Raw genomic sequence first — 23,104 nt, forward strand, 5'->3', positions numbered from 1 at the left:
TGGTGACCTCCTGTGTGGTTTTTGTGAGTGTGGGTCTGGTATCATTTTTTGTGTTAGGGAGTCGTTTGTCAATGAGGGCGGGTTTCCAAATGGCTGGTAGGCGGGAGGTATCATCTCGCTTGTTCATGCTGTGTGGGCGTTTTTCTATCTCGATGGCTTCTCTGCTTATTCTGTTATTAAAATGTTCACTTTTGGCAATGGTTCTGGTATTTTTAAAGTCAATTTCATGTCCTGTAGCTTTAAGGTGTTGGACCAGGGAAGATGTTGGTTCCTCTTTTTTGACTGAGTTCTTATGTTCTTCAATGCGTGCACTTATTCTTCTGTTGGTTTGTCCGATGTATGTGGTGGGACAAGTGGTGCATGGGATTTCGTATACTCCTTGATTTTCTAATTCAATTTTATCTTTGGGGTTTCTAAGGATGGTGGATATTTTTCTGTTTGTGCAGAATGCTGTTTTGATGTTGTGTTTATGGAGGATCTTACTGATTCTGTCTGTGATGCCTTTTATGTATGGGAGGATGGCTTTGCCGTTTTCTTGTTCTTTGTCTTGGATTTTAGTGGGGGTTTCTTTTTGGATTAGGTTTGTAATCTTATTTCTATGGAATCCATTGGATGTTAGTACATTGGTGAGAGTGTGTAGTTCGGGTTTTAGGTGTTGTTCGTCAGCTAAGCGTTTTGTTCTGGAGATGAGTGTCTTGGCTACAGAGTTGATCTGTGCTGGGTGGTGGTGTGAGAGAGCGTGCAGATAGCGGTTTGTGTGTGTTTTCTTCTGGTAGATGGTGTGTCCTAGGGAGCCATTGGATTTCTTGTAGATTAAGACATCCAGGAAGGGAAGTTGGTTGTTAGCTTCTGTTTCCATGGTGAACTGTATTTTGGGGTGTAGGCTGTTGAGGTGTGTGAGGAAGTTGTCCAGTTTTTCTTTCCCATGTGGCCAGATTATGAAGGTGTTGTCTACGTATCTGAGCCAGAGTTTGGGTTTGTGATCCGATTTTTCTAGAGGCTTGGGTTTCAAAGTGTTCCATGTAGAGGTTGGCAATGACAGGTGAGAGGGGTGATCCCATGGGTGCTCCTTCTGTTTGTTTGTATTTTTGTCCATTATAGATGAAGTATGTGTTGGATAGGCAGTGGTTGGTCAGATCTAAGATGTGTTTGGGGGGGTTATATTTGTTTTGGATAGCTGTCAAGGCTTCTTTGATAGGCACTTGGGTGAAGAGGGATATGACATCGAAGCTCACTAGTAGGTCGCTGGGCTGTAAGTTTTGTTTCTTTATGATCTCTATAAACTGGAATGAGTTTTTTACGTGTGAGGTGATGGATTCTGCATAGGGCTGTAGTTGTTTGGCGAGAAATTTGGCTAGGTTTTGTAGAGGTGAGCCTATGGAGCTGACTATAGGTCTGAGTGGGGTTCCTTCCTTATGTATCTTGGGGAGACCATAGAGTTTGGGGCATCTGGATGATTTCTCTCTGGGAATGATTCTTTGCTGGATCTCTTCGCTAATGGGGGAGGCTTTTATTTTGGATCTGGTGGTTTTTTCCAGGTAGGTGGTGGGATCTGTATTTAGGGGTTTGTATGTGGAGTCTTGGAGTAGGTTGGTTAATTTGGTTTGGTAGTCAGATGTGTTCATAACCACCGTGGCGTTGCCCTTGTCTGCTGGTAGGATTATTATGCTGGTGTCTTCTTTAAGGTTACGTAGTGCTGTCTGTTCCTCTTTGGGTAAGTTGCTTTTGGGTGGCTTGCTGGTGCAGAGGATGTTGGTGATTTCGAGTCTGATTCTGTTGGCGTCGTCGGGGTTGATTTTAGTCAGGCTGGTTTCAACTCCACATATAATGGTTTCAGTGGGGATGTGTTTGGGAGCGACTGCAAAGTTGAATCCTTTGGAAAGGACATATATGTATATGTGTGTGTGTGTGTGTGTGTGTGTGTGTGTGTGTATAAACGTTCTGGGCGTTCTATGAGAAAAAAAGCCCTGGATACAAATATCCAGTTTCCAAGATTCTGTAACTGAACAACTTTCTTATTACCCTAAACTTGCCTACTCTAAGTTTGTGATAATCTTGTTTTCTTGGTTGGGAGCTGCTGTAAACGGCTTGACAGACTGTGTGGGAAGTAACTCTGTTAGTAAGTGACACACTTCTGCATTTAGAAGCTTCCTTCTGTGGTTCCCTGTCAATATAAATCAGCCAACTTCCAGGATTTCGTCCCATTGTAATGATTTCTTATCACAATACCCCTAATAATAATAATAGGGATAAACAAAAAGAGTAATGAAAAGACCCAAAGTAAATATTTGTTTGAATGTAAAGGCTTTTTTTTTCATTTTTACTAAGGTATTCATACAATTATAGGTACAGTAAGTTAAACTCCAAAAAGATGCAGTAAATCATTATCTTAATATTGACAGAAGTTGACATTTGTTGCTGGCAGTTCTGCTTTAAAAGGCTCGGCAGGGGGAGAAAAAAAGTTGTTGAGTGAAATACAAGTCTTCTGACTAAATTAGAGAGATCTCTGAAGAGGTTCTGGCAGGGAAACTTATAAAACGAAATTCAAAAGCTAATCCACTATAGAGACCACCGTAATTACATCAGGTGTTAAAATGTGACAGACTGCTTATAAAGAACTTTGGAGAGCTAGAAAGCATGCCGGTGTGTGTGTGTGTGTGTGTGTGTGTGTGTGTGTGTGTGTGTGTGTTTATACAACAGTGAGAATTTAATAGCCTTGGCAAGGAGAACAGTTTCTACAATGAGTTTTCTTGGTGCTTCTTCTGTCATTCATAATTGCAACAACAGGAGAGATCAGAAGGATAGCATAGCTGAAGAGAGGAGGCCTAACCCATTCCCACCTCCTCATATGTTGCCTTTCTAATTCAGCTGAAATGGCAGTAAGTGATAATCACTGCTGCTTGATTAATGAGAAAGAAGCACTCAGTCCTGTGCATATGTAGAGGAAAAACAAACTCTTCAGTGGGGGAATGACTTTGTGCTAGAGAAAACTAGGTAGAAAACGTATTAAGAAAAATACAGGTCTGCTGTAGTGGCACATATCTGCAGCTCAGGTGTAGGATGAGGGTGGAGGTTCGTTCTCCGAGCTTGTGGGTTGGTTTCCAAACATTGCATTACCTAGCCTGGTAACGAAACATTTGGAAACCAACCCATAAGCTCAGAGAACGAACCTCCGCCCTCAAAAATACAGGTCTGTCCATTGATGTGAAGATTAGGGAGCAGTGCTCAGCAGGAGTGAGTTTGGCAAACTTTATTTTTTTCTCTCACACAAAAATGATGTCCTTTATATAAGAGATGGACAACATGTCACCTTCTGGATCTTGTAGAACTCCAACTCCCAGCATGCTTCATACTGGAACAACAGTGAAGTATAGTTCAGCAACATCAGGGGGGCTGCAGGTTCTCCTCTCCCCCCCCCCAAAGAGGCATTGTTCTTTTTTTTAATAGCACAAAAATGCACTGGGGCTGGTAATGGAGGGATGAAATCATAAAGCCCGGTGGCTGAGCCAACTGGGCTGTTCCTTCATTCACAAGCCTCCCTCTGTGGTGATGACAAGTAGGTGCTGGACGGGGATGTGCATTCAATTGCATAACTGATGGCACATTTCATTGGAAGTAGCTCAGGGCAGAGCAGATGAGTACCATCTGTTTCCAAAGTCAGGGCTGGAGATGACATTCACCCACTCTGTTCAGCGGGATGCATTTGAGCACTTACCTGAAAGCGGATACCACCTCTTCAGTTTCTGAGCTGTGTGGTTATGCCCGCCTCTGTGTGCAGAAGCCTGGCACAGATGTAGTTGCTTTGATGACCCGTTCCCTGATTCTACATTCAGAGGGAGTGTTCCAGCAAGCCTCATTTAGTGACCTCCTTGTGTGCCTGAATAGGATTAGTTATAGGGACATAATTAGCTATCCTGTTCACTAGGTGATTCCTGATAGGCTAAAATTATTCTGCAAAGGAGAATAATGACAAAGGCGCTAGAGCTATAGCATCTCAGCGTTATAAACCCCCCACGTACATAAATCAGAAAGAGACAGTGAGGTGAAAGATTTCAAGGGACTTTTCACATCCTGCACAAGCTCATTTTTCATGTCTTTAAAAATAAAATAAAATTGAGAGCAATGCTCACAAGTCGCTCAGGCAGAAGAAACAGATGAGAGCACAGAGCAGCAGCAGATGGGTCTAGGGAAGAAGAAGGCACCCAAGGACCTGTTCTACGAATGCTTGATTGCTGCACCCGAATGTCTGTGTAAAGCAGGCACACAAAGCAGCCTCCAGTTTCCAGAGCTAATTAGCACCCGGAAGAGACGCTGAGAACAAAGGCGCTCTGATTTTTATCCTCAGCACCATGCTCCCCCCCCCCCAAAAGGAGGAAAAGCTCTACCACTGCTATTCAGAAGTGGGGCTTCTGTTCTTGCCACCTTTCCTGCTCAAAAGATAGTTAACCCTCACCACTCCACACTTAACAACAACAACAACAACTGCAATGAATCAGTCAGTACCTGACAAGGAAGAAACAGTGCAGTTTTGGAAGCAGATAAGGGGTAACCCAAAGAAATACAACAAGGATGCGGCTTGGTTAAAAGAGGTGGATGCAAATAAAACAGAAGTTGAAATGAAAGAACTAGTAATAACAACAAAAATGGTAGAAAAAGAGCAAGGAAAATCAAAAATTGGTCAGCACCAGGTGAAGATGAACTGCATGGGTTTTGGTTGAAACATCTAACTGTTATACACCCACTCATTGCCAAGCAGTTCAACAATATGCTACAAGGAGGAGAAATTGAAAAGTGGCTAACAACTGGGAAAACCTACCTAATAATGAAAAATCCAACAAAAGGGGCAACACCAGGCAACTACAGGCCAATTACCTGCTTACCAACAACTTTCAAATTACTAACTGGTGTGGTAGCTGATGCAGTACAACAGCATCTAGTTGAAAACAATCTCTTTCCACCTGAGCAGAAAGGAAACCGCCCCAATAGCAGAGGAACAAAAGATCAACTCCTAATAGACAAAATGATCTTGGAAAACTGCAAGAAAAGGAAGACCAACCTGAATGTGGCATGGATTGACTACAAAAAGGCATTTGACTCTCTGCCACATGACTGGATAATCAAGAGAGGAATATTTCAAAGAGATTCATTATCACCATTACTATTTGTTATTGCGCTGTTTCCTCTGTCAACAATACTGAATAACTCAGAACATGGCTATCAAACATCAAAAACATCTGCCAGACTATCCCATCTCCTTTACATGGATGATCTGAAGCTGTATGGAAAAACATCATCTGAAATAGAATTGCTGCTCAACACTGTCTATATATATAGCCAAGATATTGCAATGGAGTTTGGCTTGGACAAGTGTGCCACACTTACTATCAAACAAGGAAAAATAGTGAAAACTGAAGGAATCAAGATGCCCCACGAAAATAATGTTAAGAGTCTGGATGAGGAAGATTACTACAAATACTTGGGTATCCTTCAAGCTGACAACATCAAGCACACTGAAGTCAAGAAAAAGATTAGAGGTGAATACATGAAGAGAGTGAAGAAGATCTTAAAGTCCAAACTCAGTGGAGGAAATACCATAAAGGCAATCAACATCTGGGCAATTCCAGTCATTAGGTACACAGCTGGAATAGTGGACTGGACTCAAGCAGAACTAAAAGCAACGGATAGGAAGACCAGAAAAATAATGACAATGAATCATGCCCTTCATCCATGCAGTGACATTGACAGACTTTATCTACCAAGGAAAATAGGTGGGCGTGGAATGCTACAAGTACATCAGATGGTTGAAGAAGAAAAAATGGCTCTGGAAGAATATCTGAAGAACAATGATGAAGATGCACTGAAATTAGTATATCAGGAAGGCTTACTGACTACTGGAAAGACCAAACTGGCCTACAGGAAAGACCAAATGAAGAACAGAATAGAGGCATGGGAAGACAAAGCACTACATGGCCAGTACATAAAAAAAAAAAGCTGGGAATGCAGATAATAACAACACCTGCTAATCCTGCTAATGGCTAAGAGCAGGAAAATTGAAGAAAGAGACCAAGGGACTAATTCTGGCTGCACAAGACCAAGCCTTAAGGACAAATGCATATAAAGTCAAAACTGAGAAGACAGCAACAGACAATAAGTGCCGCCTATGCAAAGAAGCTGAAGAAACAGTGGACCACTTGGTAAGCTGTTGCAAGAAGATCGCACAGACTGACTACAAGCAGCGGCATGACAAAGTAGCAACAATGGTGCATTGGAAGATCTGCAAAAAATATCATTTGCCTGTAAGCAAAAACTGGTGGGATCATAAAATAGAGAAAGTCATAGAAAATGATAAAATTAAATTGCTCTGGGACTTCAGAATTCAAACAGACAAGCACCTGCAACATAACACCCCGAACTTAACAATTGTCGATAAGAAGGACAAAAAAGTCTGGATAGTGGACGTGGCAGTGCCTGGAGACAGCAGAATAGACGAGAAAGAACTGGAGAAGATAACAAAATACAAAGACCTACAAATAGAAATAGAAAGACTGTGGCAAAAGCAAGCAAGGGTAGTATCAATAGGAATAGGTGCCTTGGGTGCAATCCCAAAACAACTGGAGCACCACTTGAACACTATTGGCATTGACAAATTCACTCTTAGTCAATTGCAAAAGGCGGCCTTACTAGGAACTGCTTCCATCCTGTGACGATATCTGTAATACCATCAAACATGCACAACTGCCTATCCCAGGTCCTGGTAAGACAAAATGCCAAATCCAGTCTGAACATCTGGCTGACTGTGCGATGATCCATAATAATAATAATGATGATGATGATGATGATGATGATGCAGGTCCTTGTCTGTTTGAAATATGTTGCAGGTGCTTAGAATTCAAACAGACAAGCACCTGCAACATAACACCCCAGACTTAACAATTGTCGATAAGAAAGACAAAAAAGTCTGGATAGTGGACGTGGCAGTGCCTGGAGACAGCAGAACAGAAGAGAAAGAACTGGAGAAGATATCTGTAATACCATCAAACATCCACATCTGCCTATCCCAGGTCCTGGGTAAGGACTCGATAGGTAGACAAAATGCCAAATGCAGTCTGAACATCTGGCTGACTGTGCGATAATCCATAATAATAATAATAATAAAGTTGGAAGGGACCTTGGAGGTCATTGAGTCCAACCAGCTGCTCAGGCAGGAACCCTACACCATTTCAGACAAATGGCTGTCCAGTCTCTTCTTAAAAACTTCCAGTGTTGGAGAATTCACTCTGAAGTCAGGTTGTTCCACTGGTTAATTGTTCTAACTGTCAGGAAGTTTCTCCTTAGTTCTAAATTGCTTCTCTCCTTGATCAGTTTCCATCCTTTTGCTTCTTGTCCTGCCTTCAGGCGCCTTGGAAAATAGCTTGACTCCCTCTTCTTTGTGGCAGCCCCTGAGATATTGGAACACTGCTATCATGTCCCCCCTCATGCCTTCTCTTCGTTAAACTAGACATACTCAATTCCAGCAACCGTTCCTTATATGTTTTGGCCTCCAGTCCCCTAATCATCTTTGTTGATCTTCTCTGTACTCTTTCTAGAGTCTCAACATCTTTTTTACATCGTGGTGACCAAAACTGGATGCAGTATGCTTTCAGAGGGACACCAGGAGCTGGGAATGAAACTAAATAGCAGGACTGTCGCCATGCAGGCAGCGTGAGAATCCCGGAACACACCAGCACCAGGGAGCTTTTCTGGTTGTTCCTGCTGGGAGCTAATTCAGACTGATTGATTCATCACCATATCAGAATATGTTCCAGATTGCAACCACGCAGCCTCTTTTTATGGGCGACTGCATGGGGGAGGGGGAATGAGTTTTCCCTCCAAGTTCTTAGCTTAATGGTTATTGAGGCTAAGGTTACAATCCCTTCTGGTCTACAGGAAAATCAGGTACCAATAACTAAGACTATTTTTCCAGCCTAAGCTTCCCAGAGATTTTGGACATGAACATCCATAATCCTTAGGCAACATGGCTAGGAACTATAGGAGTGGAATCTGAGCCCATTTTGAGGACCTGAGAATATAGAAAGATGAGCTAGATATTTTTGCATCCCGTACAAACCTCTCCATTGGGAGCAAGCAAGATACCTGAGGTGAAAGTATTGCTTTAAGCTGATCTTCTCCAATGAGTTGTGGACTCCTCTCATTTTTTTAGCCATGTTGCTTGGGAGCATGTAGTCCAACATATCTGGAGAACTGCAGGCTGAAGAAAACTTAGTGAATTGAATTCAGTTTCTTGCTGCATGGATTTCCTCATGACTGGATCCTTGGCCTTATGTCATTGTGGTTCAACATTTCAGTTTTGGAAGAGTCAGTGAAATTCACAATGGGATCAATGGGTTTAGCTCTGGGATTATTCTTAATAGCTTATGCCAATCTTTCCCTACCCAGTGCCATTTGGATGAATTGATTATGTATCAGTTTGCTCAGGAAACTGAAGGCTGTAGTTTTTAAGTGTATCAAGAAGTGTGTGTGTTTGTGTGTGTGGGGAGAAAGAGGGAGTTGCCAGAATTACGCTATAATCCTATTAAACCATTCACTGGTTAACAGATTGTCAATAAGCTTTCTTTCAGTTCAACAAACCGAACTAAATATCAGTGATTTTTTTTAAAGTGCCTATATAGAAAGCATAATTTAATGTAAGTCAAGCAAACACCATAATAATTTGCATTCACAATTACCATTCGGTTAGCGATGCTTGAAGAGTTCATTCTTTGCTGTTTTCAGTGAGAATAATCGGATCTGTATCTAATCAGCAGGTTAGAGCATTGTTATCTGCACATTTTTGCACTTCTCAAAGGTTTCAACATTGTTATTAATTGAAAACAAATCAGAATGCATACATGAAAGTACAGTGGGAGAAGAAACAAAAAATATGTATTTAAATATATTGTTGCTTGTGATTTTTTGGGGGAATCTGACTTTTCAAAAAAAAAACAAAACTAATTCACCGATTAATATTAAAACACGGCAGAGTAAGAGCAAACCCATCAGTGAAAATACATTAATTCAACCAGTTCTATGTTCAGTACAATAATAGTTCATACAACAAAAACACTTTTAAAAACAAGAATCATGAGTAGTAGATAATAAGTTTTCATTATGCCTTCCATAATTTAATAATTAAACCCTCTCATTCTGTCTTTAAAAGCATCCACACACAAGGGCAGGAAAAGAATAACTGGGATCACCCGTCATGTTAAACAGGAACGAGTTTACCCAAAGCAAACAAATTACGGCTGAATGCGATGTGGCAACTCAGCCATTTTGTTATCATGCATTAGGAACTGACTTAATGAAAGTCATTTGAGAGACTGTGGCAGTTTTAATTATTGGTCTGTGAGTGGTAGGCTTCTTTTTGCTTAGCTGAAAAGAAAACATATTTCACCATCACCCCTCCCAACCTGCTATAGCAGCACTTTTAACAGATGACTTGTGGTCCTGATAAGCCAGTTTCTCATTTTGCCTGTCTAACAGGATATTGCTTTTCCTATTTTCAACCCGATTCTATCATGGGCTGCAAGATATGTCAGTATTTTAAATGGGGAGAGTATTTCATGTCTGATAATGTGATTGGGGCTGTTTGCCTCCGTACTAGGCTTTCACCCACCCACACACACTTTAGATTAATTTTCTCCATTGAAATGGTTCCTTGACCCAAGATTTGGTGCATCAGAGGAGCCCGTGTCCATGCTCATTAATTATCCTTTTACAGCTTGGACAGAAATGACTAATCACTGACATCAAATAAGACTTTCCCAGAACCTCCTTGTTCCTTAAAACATGATGATTCAGGCTGTGGGGAATTCCAATGAAGAAAATCTCTGGGTCACAAAAGATTTCATGATCCAGTATGGCCCAGAAATAAAAAGTAGATTTTGAAGTGCAGCATGTACCGGTATGAGTGTGTATCTCTGTATGCATAGGCATCTATACATTGCCTCTGTGGATGCTCAGACACATAGGAAGTGAGTGGTTGGCTCAAGCTAGGTCTCTTTTTGGTATGTGGATGAACATTCAGGTGCTGTATGACCTCTTCTGTTTCTTGGCCTGAAATAAATCAGCTTAGGTCATGAGTTTGAGGCATTTTTAACTTTCAAATGAGAAGGTGATAGAACAAGATGACATGGAGGATAAGCATGATGTCCCCCTACCCCAAACATCCTTTTCACCTTATTGTTCAGCATCTACATTTTTTAGTGACATACAACAGGTCTGCTCATGCAACCTGGCCCATCCTTCCCCATAAGTCTAACTGAGGATGGGGGAGAAATTAACGATTCTTATCATGCTAACTATCACTGTAGAAAGTATGAAAGAAGAAATGATCTTGCTTTTTCTCCCCTAAGACAATATCTTCCCTTCCCCTCCCTCCTCCTCTCCCCTCCCTTCCCCTCCCCCTTTCCCTTCCCTCTTCCCTTCCTTTCCTTTCCTTTCCCAGCTTCTCCTCAAAGCTTAAATTCTACCAGCGCTTCTGAATGCTGGCACTTAAAATATAACATCTGTCAGGAGATCAAATCCAAATGCATCATTTTCAGATGCCAAATATAGGAAGTTTACCCATTGTCATCTGATTTTTCAAAAGTTTTGAAATGGGCAAAATGGAATTCTAATTTTTCAGAACTTTATTTTTGCTGCAACAGGAAAGGCATGGGTAATCTTCAAGCTTAGTATCCCTCATATCTTCCCTAAATGCTCCTGGAATGATCCAGTGGTATTCTTGTTGATAGGATTTCATCGTAGAAGGTTTATCCTTAAAAAGGACAGTAAAGGTAAACAATCAATCCCAGATAAACAGTGAATCAAATTAGAAATCATAAAGTTAGAAATTTCAGTTTTTAGACTATGAAAAAGAAATAACCCAACTCTATATACAGTGAGAACAATAACTCATAGCAAACAATTAAGGTTACATTGAAAACATATTATCTCCCAACTGATTATGTTAAGAATAATGGCTTTTCATTAATCTATTGTAGTAAAACATTGTAGCTCACATCTTTATACCACAAAAGAAGACAAACATGTTCCATTGATTCTAAATGTCTATTTAGGCAAGGAAGGTGCATCTTGATTTAGAGTTTTAAGTGTCCGACATGAATGGCTGTCAATAAGGCATCAAACACGGCCAGTGATAACATTCTTCTCTACTTGTAAGCAGTACATTCATTCTACTGCAGTATTTCAGTTTATAAAGATTATGTACTTCAGTTCACTTTCCCCCCCTGTCTGTTCAATCATGTCCACTTCTCAGACTGCCTGCACAATTCCCTGCAGTTTTCTTGGCAAGGTTTTTCAGAAGTGATTTGCCATTGCCTCCTTCCTAGGGCTGAGAGAAAGTGATTGGCCCAAAGTCAAGCCAGATGACTTTAGGTCTAAGGCAGGACTAGAACTCACAGTCTCCTGCTTTCTAGCCTGATGCCTTAACCACTACACCAAACTGGCCAGCCACATAAGCAACAATTTTAAAAGCTTTCAATGCTCCCTTTATCTATCTGGGTGTAACCTCCATTAGCATCAGCGGGATTCATTTTTGAATAAACATGTATATTTTATAGATGTATAGATTATATGGTGAAAGCCACTAATGCTGCTCATATTAAGCCTAGTTATTATATTTTAAAAGCTGCTCCTCCTTGAAATTGTCAAATTTCTGGTCCTACATTTTACAACAACGGCTGTATTCACATAAGCTAAGTCTTGTGCAAGGGTTAGAGAAGATACCTGTCATTGTACCTCCTGATGCATTAATGTTGGAGATTTACCTGTACTTAGTGTGTGTCCATTCCTGAAACAGTGACAATTTTGGATTTGCAGAATCTGTATTCGGACTCTACAAATCTTTGTTTTAATCTCCGGTTTTCATAAATCCAAACTGAGGTCTGTGAATACTAATCTGCAGGTAAGCCTGGAACTCTGGTTTAACAAGCTGTATATAGTGTGAAATAAAACAGCACTCTGTGCATTGTTAATTCATAGCCCAGATGTTTGAAAATACAAACTTTCACCTCTGTCTTAAATTACAAAGTGGTAGTTGAACTAGTTTTTTTTTTTTTTTTTTTTGCCTCAAGGGACATTTGCTGACCCCATTGCAAGCACTAGAGGGAGCAAATTTACTACCTCCTTGTAGCATTTTTTTCAGGTTCCAGTGAAAACTGATTTGTCCCAGGTGATGATTTCAGTTGTGAGTTTACTGACCTCACAAATGTGTCAACATATTACACGTTTACAACATAAGCTACAAGTTACTTTTATTTCCAAAAGAAGACAGCATGAATTGCCTGAAGCATTACTATATTTCAAATCACTCAGAAAACTGGGAGGTAACAGATATTTTAGGAAGGCATTGGTTGGCCTCAAAAATTAGTAATAGATAAGTAACTTTTTGTTCCATATTGTCTCTTTTTCCTCTTATTTTGTTTACCCTCTGATTTGCAGATTGATCATTCTCCTCCTTTTCCTGCATAATCTCCTCCCTCTAAATAGAAGTTTTAATTATAAAACTTAATTTTAATTATACAAACTTAAAGAAATTTTATGTAATATGGACTAAATTAGAACATCCTGTTTCTAATTTTTTTTTGTCTGGGAAAAATGAAAATATCCGGTTTTCTGACTATTGCAGTCAACATCATCATCTTTAGTTGTCCTCTTTGCTTTCACCTGGACAGTGATGAAGGGTGGAGGAGTTGTATGGTTTGAGGCTGCTTGCCATACCAAATTGCATCCACTTGCTCATTTCCTGAATACTAGAATGACTTTGTGCACAGTAGTATGGGATCTTCTAGGAATGTTGCAATAACCTGTTTTCATTTCAAACATGGGTGCTGTGCTCATTCCATTTGATTCCTAACTTTTGTTAGGAAAAAGGAAATTATTGACAGATGATTGCATGAGAAACAATGCTACCTATTATGATAAACACATCTTTGGAGAAAAGCTTCACTTTAACAAATTTAGGAGCAAAGTATTAATTGGAAGCGCCTCTGCTAAATCTGGAGCATCCTCCTTACAAATGCTGGAGCACTGTGACACTATCATGTTTCCCCAAAAATAAGACTGGGTCTTATTTTTATTTTTTTGCCTCCAAAAAAGATACCAGATCTTATTTTTTTGGGGGGGTGTGTCTTTTATACACACCTCTGGCACAGACAGCCCCACCCAGCTGGTCCACTTCTGTGGCTGCATTCTGGCCTGTATTTTGCAGTCAGGCCTTTCCAGAAGGCCACTACAGCTGAGTACTGAGCTATGGATTCCTTGGCTGCAGAGGTCTTGCAGAACTGATCTATGGATTGACTCCATAGCTTGGTTCTCAGCTGCAGTGGTCTTCCGGAAAGGCCTGTGACTGAGAAATGCAGGCCTGACTGCAGAAGACGCCGCAGAAGAAGTGGGCTGGTGAGGAGAGGCCTGGCTGCCAGGCAAGTAGGTATGGGGTGCATGGGGCAGAGCCACATCCCCACGCCGGCCCTAGCTTGATTTTTAGGTGTATGCCTCGCCCCAAAACTAGGGCTTATTTTTGGGGTAGGGCTTATATTAGACCCATTCTCCAAAATCAAGCTAGGGTTTATTTTTGGGGTAGGGCTTATATTAAGCCCACTCCCCAAAATCAAGCTAGGGCTTATTTTTGGGGTAGGGCTTATATTAGGCCCACTCCCCAAAATCAAGCTAGGGCTTATTTTTGGGGTAGGGCTTATATTAGGCCCACTCCCCAAAATCAAGCTAGGGTTTATTTTGGGGTAGGGCTTATATTAGGCCCACTCCCCAAAATCAAGCTAGGGCTTATTTTTGGGGGGTAGGCCTTTCTTTCGGGGAAACACGGTATTCAAAATCAGTTTCTGTGTGTGCACGAAGCCAATTCAACTGATGTCAAGTGGCCATTCGAACAGTAGGTTCTGCCATGACATTCTGCTCTGCACTTCACATTGAGGCTAAAAAATGTAGCCTCTAGAAAGCAATATTGTGCACACACATACATCACACAATCTCACACAAACTCCACATGCACATATTAAAACAAGTCCAAATCTGTTCCTGAGAAATGCAGATATGAGGTGATGTGTGTTCCTTATCTGCTTAGGAGCTTCTTGAAGCCTCAAAACAGCCATTGAGAAAAGATCCTGGATTAAATGAGATCCTTGCATGGCTTTCTTCACATAGTGAATTATGCATTACAAAAGGTTCAGGAGTATCAAGAGTAAGATAGCTACTTACAGCCAACCACACACACCCTTCCAAGGTTCCCAGACTCTTCTTTAAACTGATTTATTGAAAGGAAAAAGGGAAACGGGACACAGAAACCTTGGTCAGTGGGTATGTTACTAAACGATAGCACAGAATTTTTGCCTTTTTTGAAGTACATATTTCCTACTTCTCTTGCTAACCACGATACACATACCATGTTGAGTTTCCCTGTGTTTATATTGCTTATGTTCCCATTGTAATTCCATCTTTGCAGCTTCAGATTTCCTTTTGTTGTTGCAAAGGAACATCAGCAACTAGATGTTCAGGAGGTTTTAATCTAGCCTTATCATAAACATTATTACTGTGTTTCCCCAAAAATAAGACCAGGTATTATATTAATTTTTGCTCCAAAAATGCTTTAGGGCTTCTTTTCCAGTTAGGTCTTATACTCAAGGAAATACGGTACTAAATGCATCCATATGGCTGAAGATCTTAACTAGGGCTTATTTGGGGGGTACGGCTTATATAACGAACATCCTGAAAAGTCATTCTAGGACTTATTTTCCGGTTGGGTCTTATTTTCGGGAAAACACGGTAAGCCCCCAAAAGATCTCAGCATATCTTTAGTAGTGGATTAAGTGTCATCCAACCTGAGGGGTCTCTCATCTAACACTATTGTTCATCCATATGGCTTTCTTGGTAAAAAATACCAAAGAGAGTTACCACTGCCTTCTACTGCACAGTTTGTAATGATTTATTTGCTTGCATCACTAAAGTGATCTTCCATTGGCAACATCTTCCTGTATCACTGGTGTCCAAAATAGGTGCCTTCTTGTTTTGGCTGGGCAGCTGGAATGACTTTCATACTTTGGGAGACCCTGCTGGGATTAGAGACTCTTGGCATACACTCCTGGCATTCTTCCTTCCCAGGAATAGCCAGGAGTTCAGGAGAAGGAGCCCAGGAGAAGGAGATTGTTTTTCAGAATGCCTTAAATTCCTGCTATTTGGCCAATGAGAGTGGACGATGGTTCAGATGAGCATCCCACCCAAAGTAATCATCACATGCCCTGAAGCACATCCCCATTCAGCTCCTCCACAGCATTGCTAGTGTACATCAAAGAGCTGGAAGACCAAAGCACATCATATAATAACAGTAAATAAGGCAGCATTTTCCTGTTTCATGCAAAGTAGATTGCTGGATTTCACTTGAAACAGGCAGAATAAACTCAATGGATGAGTCATACAAAATTACTTTATTCCAGGCATCCTCAAGACATTAACTCACAGTTATTGTAAAAGTTCTTCTAGAATGTAGATTGTAATCTGGACCCATCGCATAGGTAAAAGGATAACAGATTTCCCCATTCTATGGAGCTCCCAGCCTTGTGGCTAGGATTCATGGAGAGAGATAATAAAACTGGCACATACATAGGATGTCCTGTAATAAAAACACAAGTCCCTCCCAGTGGCCAATCAGAACACAGATATAACTAAAACTACATTTCCCAGAAGGCCACCCTTAAAGGGGCAGCACTTTAACCCTTAAAATGCTACTTGCTCTACACACAGTCCTTAATTCCTAAGCTAGCTATATACTGGACCAGCACAAGCATTGTTCCTTCACATTGTCACCCAAGCCCAGTGATCATTAACAACATAAAATCCTTGACAAGAAGGGGGGGCAGTGATTGTAGTCTCTCTACCACCCTCCCAAGTCTTTCTTTAAGCCATGTTTGCTAATATTGAAAGAGACTGTTAATCCAAGGAACAACAGCTAATTTGCTGGAATGTTTTTGCTTTTTAGTAGGGCATTTTTTTCATTTAGTTGACATATTAGCAAGAGAATTCCTAAAAACAAAACAAAATAACAACAACAACAACCAGAGACTTTGACTTTGATTCTTCTTTTCCTCTTGCTGTGACTTGCAGAAACCAGCAGCATGTCATTTTTTACCTTTGGGGTACCAAATGTAGCATGGAAGTCAACCAGGCATCTAGGCAGTGAATAACAAGCTGTCTCCCAACCTGGGACTGAATTTTAAAAAATAACATGAAAAAATGGATCAGAAAGACGGAGATTTTTTTTGTTTTCCCAGGCACCTCACATTTGCCTCTGGCAGTGAGACACCCACGACTCAGATTGTAGAAAGCTCTTCTAAGCCATATGCCGATTGTTTAATAATATAGAAAGAGAGAACGTCCAGCTGTTTTTCCCCCCAGCTTTATAACAAGCCTGATTTCATCTGTTCCCCCCAGGATTTTACCACCATTGAGACTGATAGAAAGGACTTTGTCTGTTCCAAGCAGGATGGATCTACTGACTTCTACCCAGTGGTGGGATTCAGCCAGTTCGCACCACTTCAGCAGAACCGGTAGTTAATTTTTTGTTGCCCAGGCCCAGAATGGACTTCCGGAAGCGGCATCCACACAGAGAACCGGTTGTTCACATATTTGAATCCCACCCCTGCTTCTACCTGACCTTTCTACCAGTAGCACTGTGTATGCTGGAGTTCTTGAGAAGACAGTGATGGCTGATGGCTGTGTGTTCATGGAGGATTGTGCTTTTTGCCTGTGCACTAGGACCAGCAATTATGCTGTCCTGAGCAACTCAAGTTTCACACCACTGTGCAAGTGAGAATGCACAAACATGGGTATTTTGTTTCTTCTGTTTTCTTTTATTTCAACTTATTATCAATAGATAAAGTGACCAACTTTTTTACAATGAAAAGGAGGACACAAATAAATTGAAGAAAAAATATCATACATAAAAGAAACATTTTATTCATTGCAACAATAATACAGAATACACTATAATATGATAAATGCAGAGTGGGCCCCGCGGCTCCCAAAGCACCAGCTGTGCCGGCTCCAGCCCCGGGGGGCAGCCTGCCGTCAATACACTCCGCCTACAGCCGCCCCGCCAGCACCATTTCCCACCCTGCGCAGCCCCATATAGAGTAGGGCCCACGGCTCCCACAGCACGGGGAGCAGCCGGTTTATTTATTTATTTATTTTCAGTGTTTATATGCTGCCCAATCCCAAAGGACTCAGGGCGGCGTACAAAGTTAAAACAATGATAAAACAATAAAATAAAGCAGTCATACCGCGAGTCCGATCATATCCCGGCCCCCCGGGGACATCAGCCCCAGGCCTGCCGGAACAGGAGGGTTTTAACGGCCTTCTTAAAGGCCAGCAGGGTGGGAGTAGTTCGAACCTCGGGGGGAAGTTGATTCCACCAGGTCCGAGGCACCACAGAAAAGGCCCTTCCCCGAGGGCCCGCCAGCCGACATTGTCTGGCCGACGGGACCTGAAGGAGGCCCAATCTATGGGACCTCACCGGTCTCTGGGAGCTGTGTGGCAGAATGCGGTCCTGTAAGTTGCCACTACCCCTCACACCCCCGCCCACAGCAGCCTCACCGCCCCTGCCTCTTGCGCCCGCAGCCATTATTGCCCTAGCAGGGCCGAAGATCAAGAGAAAGTTACCATGGCATCGCCGCTCCAGTCTTCTCCAGGTATCTTCAGGACTAACTAGGAGATGGTGTAGTTGGGTAGCAGGGAGGGGTGCAAAGTTCCTACCAATTTGCCTTCGCTGCAGACAACTTGTATGTGCAAAGTTTGCCGGCCGCACTCAGCAGCAATTTGGTGCGCTCAGCAGCAATTCCTATTGGCTTTCGAAAGCCAATAGTGGGAGTAGCACAGCTCATGCAAAAGTTGAAAAAAAACCATCAAAAAAAGGTGCCGGAACGCCATTCTGAGCGTTCTATGAGGGAAAAAAAGCCCTGCAGATTAGTCTTCAAATATCGAAAAGGAGGACATGTAGGAGGACACTTTTTGAGGGAGGACAGAACTTACAAAAGGAGGACTGTCCTCCCTAAAGGAGGACGGTTGGTCACCTTACAGTAGAGGAATTGTTACTATTCTCATGTGCATAGTGACATGAAACTCGAATTAACCATTATTAACAATTTCCTTACATTTTATAATAAAAATATTTATGAACTTATCTAGAAATCTGGGATTGGATGATAGACAATCATTATGCCTTTGTTGTGCATCATTAATAAATTTAAACTACTTGATGAAGTTAAAATTATCTTCTGTATTAATGTGAAATTGCTATTTTTCTGGGATGGAGGAGAAATAAACTTCTCCTTTGAACTGATTTTCCAGCATATTTGCCACCATATATAAATATTCAAATCCTACCTTGTTTTTTAGGATCTTACTATTTACCTGTTTGGCCACATCCAATAACAAAATGGTGAACTTTTTGTTTTATAAAGAATCATTTTGGATTTCAAAACACTTAGGAAAGCCTACTTAGCACCAATCTACTGGCTTGTGTTATGAGCATTCCTGTGTTAATGAATATTTCCGTTCAAAAATATTAATTGACTTTACAAGACCACATGTATGGTATGTACCCGTTGTTGTTTTTTCTCCAGCAGAGAATTTATCAGTTTTCCTTAATGGTAAATCCCATCTATAAAATGCTTTCACTGACTTTTCTCCAATTTGAGCTGAATTCAGTTTCAGAGTTTGCTGTGCCAATTGTTTAATCATAAAGTCATAGATAAAGAGGTTATTATATTTGATTGCTTTCAACCCATCTGGGAAGTTTGTTTTCCAACAGAGCACTGTAAATTTTTGATGGCCTGCCTTTCTTCCCATTATGTGACGAATTAAACCTAACTTCAAATTTAGTCATGCCTCTAATTGCTTGTGTTCTGATTCTTGGAATCGCAGTTAAATGTAAAATTTGATGTACATGAAACATTCTATGAGCCAATTTTTCTAAATTGTTTTAAACTCTTCTTTGAAATGCAAAACTCTTTAATTTTCCAGCCCTGATACTGTTTAACTTTATCTTCATCATAAAAGGCATGATGAAGTAGAAAAGGTGTAGGACCTCTCTTTTCCAACCTTGAAAATATTCAAAAGAAACAGATTTTGAATGTATTTGAATTCTTTATGACTATTTTTTGGCACAAAGAAAGTGCCCTAGTTTTTTGCTAGTGTTATATTTATACATTCCATTTTAACCAATATGTTCTTTCTTCTTATATTTTATCAAGCTAAAATGTTATTTATGTGGATAGCGCCATAATAAGATTTAATGTTTGGAATTCCATGGCCTCCTTCAGTGGTGTTTTTGTAGAGAATCTGTGGATTTATTCTTGATATTTTTTTGCCACTATATATATACAGATACTAATCATTTAGTTATTTGTTGAAACATTTTTCAGATACATATGTATGTATGTATATATATATATATATATATATATATATATATATATATATATATATATATATATATATATATCTTGAGTGCTTTTTGATGCACCCTGTCGACCCAAATATGGGAGAAAGAAATCTTTTGCCTTGTATCAGCTCAAACTAGAGCCATCCACAGGCAGCAGTCGCAACTACGACATCATTTATATTATAAAATTTGGATTGCTAATAAAGAATTAAGGGAGAATAAAGTAGCTATTTCGAGCCTGTGGCCTAGAGGTTAACACAGCTGCTTAACATGCAGACAGCCCAGGTTCGAATCTCAGAAGGGTATGTCTGGTTGACGAGAACTAAAAAGTTCAAAATAGCTATTCCATTCCCCCTTAATTCTTTGTTAGCAATCCAAATTTTATTATAAGAGACAGAGAGAATATAGAGACAGACAGACAGACAGACAGATAGATAGATAGATAGATAGATAGATAGATAGATAGATAGATAGATAGATAGATGGTAGATAGAAGGAGAGAGAGATATGCTAGTTATGTATCATACAAAAAAGTAAAAAAATATATTGCTGCTATTTTATCAAACTATAGTAATATTAATTTTGATCATTTTCTTTCATTTTTCTAGCTAATGTTGAAGTCCAATACACATGTTCCGAATCACATCAGCACACAACTCCTCTATAGTACTACCAATGTTCAACAAGAGGTCTATGGAAGTAAAAATTGGACATTGGAAAAAGCAAAATAGAATGAGTATTTCTGCTTTTTGATATTGGAAAAGTATTGATACAAACAAATGATCATGGAACAAATCAATCCAGAGTTTTTACCTGAGGCACAAATGACTAAACTCAAATTATCATATTTCGGATACATGTTTTTTGTGAAATCCATAACACTGGGAAAGATGGGAGAGAAAATAAGAGTGTGGCTAGCAGCAAGGTGGATAGCCTCTGTTACAGTGGTACTGGATGCATTATTGGAAGACCTGAAGGATCTGCTAGGGGAGACTTCATCTTGCAAAGGTCTATCTATGTGGTCACTTGATGATATAATCAATCAATCAAAATATTTGATCTGAAAGACTGTCTATAGTTTGCATTTTTTTAATCAAAATGAATGTGGTTCACCTGGACCTAATCAGATTTAGATTTAATCTTTCATTGACTCGGTTCACTTAGCTATAGTCATGCTGAAAAAAATACTTGTTCAATGAGAAATTTGCTTTTTCTGTTTTGCAGAGGCCACAAAAGGTGTAGCAGGGTTATCTTTGGGTTACCAAATGAATAAGGAGCAGGGATAATTTCAAGCACCAAATAGGTGGATAGCAGTGGGATTCAGCCAGTTTGCATCAGTTTGGCAGAACCGATAGCTAATTTTTTTGTTGTCCAGGCCCAGAACGGACTTCCGGAAGTGGCATCCACACAGAGAACCAGTTGTTCACATATTTGAATTCCACCACTGGTGGACAGTACAGGAAAAGCGAACTTTATCCATGCATGTCCCTTATTTATTTGTTTGTTTGTATCCTGCCTTTATTATTTTTACAAATAAAATGACATACCTTCCTCCTATTTTCCCCACAACAACAACCTTGTGAGTGGTTGGGCTGAAAAAGAACAACTGGCCCAAGGTCACCCAGCTGCTTTTCATTGCTGAAGTGGGACTTGATCATTTTGTCACAAAACAATTTCCCAGTTTGGAGAAGAACTTTATTCTAATGCATATATTAACCTGGGTATGATACTTATAATATTTAAAAGAAGTTTGTGTGTTAACACAGGATTGGATTGATTGACTCTGTCTGTCTGTCTGTCTGTCTCTCTGTCTGTCTGTCTGTCTGTCTTGTCTGTCTCTGTCTGTCTGTCTGTCTCTGTCTCTCTCTGTGTGTGTATATACACATACACACACACACATGTATATGTATGTGTGTGTCTGTGTGTCTAGCACTTAGACTTATGTACCACTTCACAGTGCTTTACAGCCCTCTCTAAGTAGTTTTACAGAGTCAACATATTGCCCCCAACAATCTGGGTCCTCATTTTACCAACCTTGGAAAGATGGAAGGCTGAGTCAACCTTGAGCCAGTCAGGATTGAACTCCTGGCTGTGGGCAGAGTTAGCCCACAATGCTGCACCTTAACCACTGAACCACCAGGGACCTCTCTCTATATATACCGTATATTTTCTCTTCTCGGTACCACTTGAGGATACCTTCATTTACTCACCGGGCTGCTTTCATTACATACAGCTGCCTATCCAACATGGGTGTCCTACTGATGAATACTAGCTCCCACAATTCCCTAGCCAGCATGGTCATTACCGAGAATTCTGGAAGCTGAAATCTATACACCTGGAAGACACCCAGACTGGAGAAGACTAATAAACAATTTGTCTAGTGTTATTGCCCATGTATTGGCCTGATGTTCTCATTAAAGTCTATTGCATAAGTATTTGGGCCAATTTCTGGGAGTTTATTCCTTGTGTTACCATGGTGATTAATGTAGTGTTGCTTGATATGATAGCCCTACTAAACACCCACAATTGAGAAACATTTTTACCATCCATAAGATTCTCAATGTACCTTTTCAAGCTCTCACTATTTTGACCTTCCTTTCTTAACTTTCTCTCCCTTCCTCCCCTATATAGCTTATTGAATCTTCTGAAGTAGGTCTGAGATATTCTGCCATCTCTTTTGACTTGAACGTAATATTTGTAATAACTTCTCTACATGTTTCCCATTTCCATGCAAGAATAATAAGCAGGATTAAAATATTGCAACCCTTAATGCATTACTTAAAACTCTGTCAGGTGTCACAATTTCTTTAATAATGCTACTGCTACCCGCTACTTGGTAGGCCAACGACGGAACAATTCCTTTACAGTCATCCTAAATGACTCAGTCATAAAAATGACCAGATTCTTAATGATATATTTATCAATGATATATTAACCCCAAGAAAGGGTTTTTAGTAACAAAGATTGAATTTTAAAACCTGAAAGCCCCAAGTTAATTCCTAAAGACAAGCAGTATTAGGCATCGTCTGAAAGGTTCTAGTATATTGACTACTATATTTTAGCTTGAGATCATCAGAGTTTTTTTTTATTGTTGCTTGGGGATGCTTGCAGAGATCTATCTATGTTTTCAAAACTGGCCCAACTTGTCTTCCTAAAATAAGCTAAAACAATGGGATGAGTCCAGGAGATTATTAATGTTTGCAAGATATGATGACCACACATTAAGAAAGATCCAGTGGATTGTATTATAAGTGCAAAGTTGTTAACAGTGGCATTGTTAAAGTAGTTATTGATGGATCAGATCTACTTAGGTGGAATCTGACAAAGAAACACCTTCTGTGGAAGAGAGATGCTCAAGGGAAGCTCTGGCAATGATCTTTGATCTGTCTCTTTGATAGCATCAATCAAGGTATATCCTTCTAGGCTGGTTCTGCAGATGGTCATTATAGCTGTGTGGTGGCTATAGTGTTGTTTGTCCATTGATTTCGATGAAGACCTTGACATCTTGTGGGTTATGGGCCATCAACGATGTGTCCGTAGGTGGCTAATAAGACCGATGTTAGCACGGAATGTTCTGCCACATACTGAACAAAGAAATGTAGACACTGTTAC

The 23,104-nt window shown here is 40.3% G+C and overlaps 1 long non-coding RNA gene across 1 annotated transcript in view; it reads left to right on the plus strand.

Annotated features, from left to right (window-relative positions):
* Positions 1 to 21,001, plus strand: part of LOC120301807 — a 36,840-nt gene extending 15,839 nt beyond the window's left edge. Inside the window, exon 3 of the long non-coding RNA XR_005555037.1 lies at positions 20,101 to 21,001. This is a non-coding gene — a long non-coding RNA (uncharacterized LOC120301807). The remainder of the gene's footprint in view (positions 1 to 20,100) is intronic.
* Positions 21,002 to 23,104: the final 2,103 nt, after the last annotated feature.

Source organism: Crotalus tigris, unplaced genomic scaffold, assembly GCF_016545835.1.
Source record: "Crotalus tigris isolate CLP2741 ecotype Arizona unplaced genomic scaffold, ASM1654583v1 scf7180000024397.1630199, whole genome shotgun sequence".
NCBI lineage: Eukaryota > Metazoa > Chordata > Lepidosauria > Squamata > Viperidae > Crotalus > Crotalus tigris.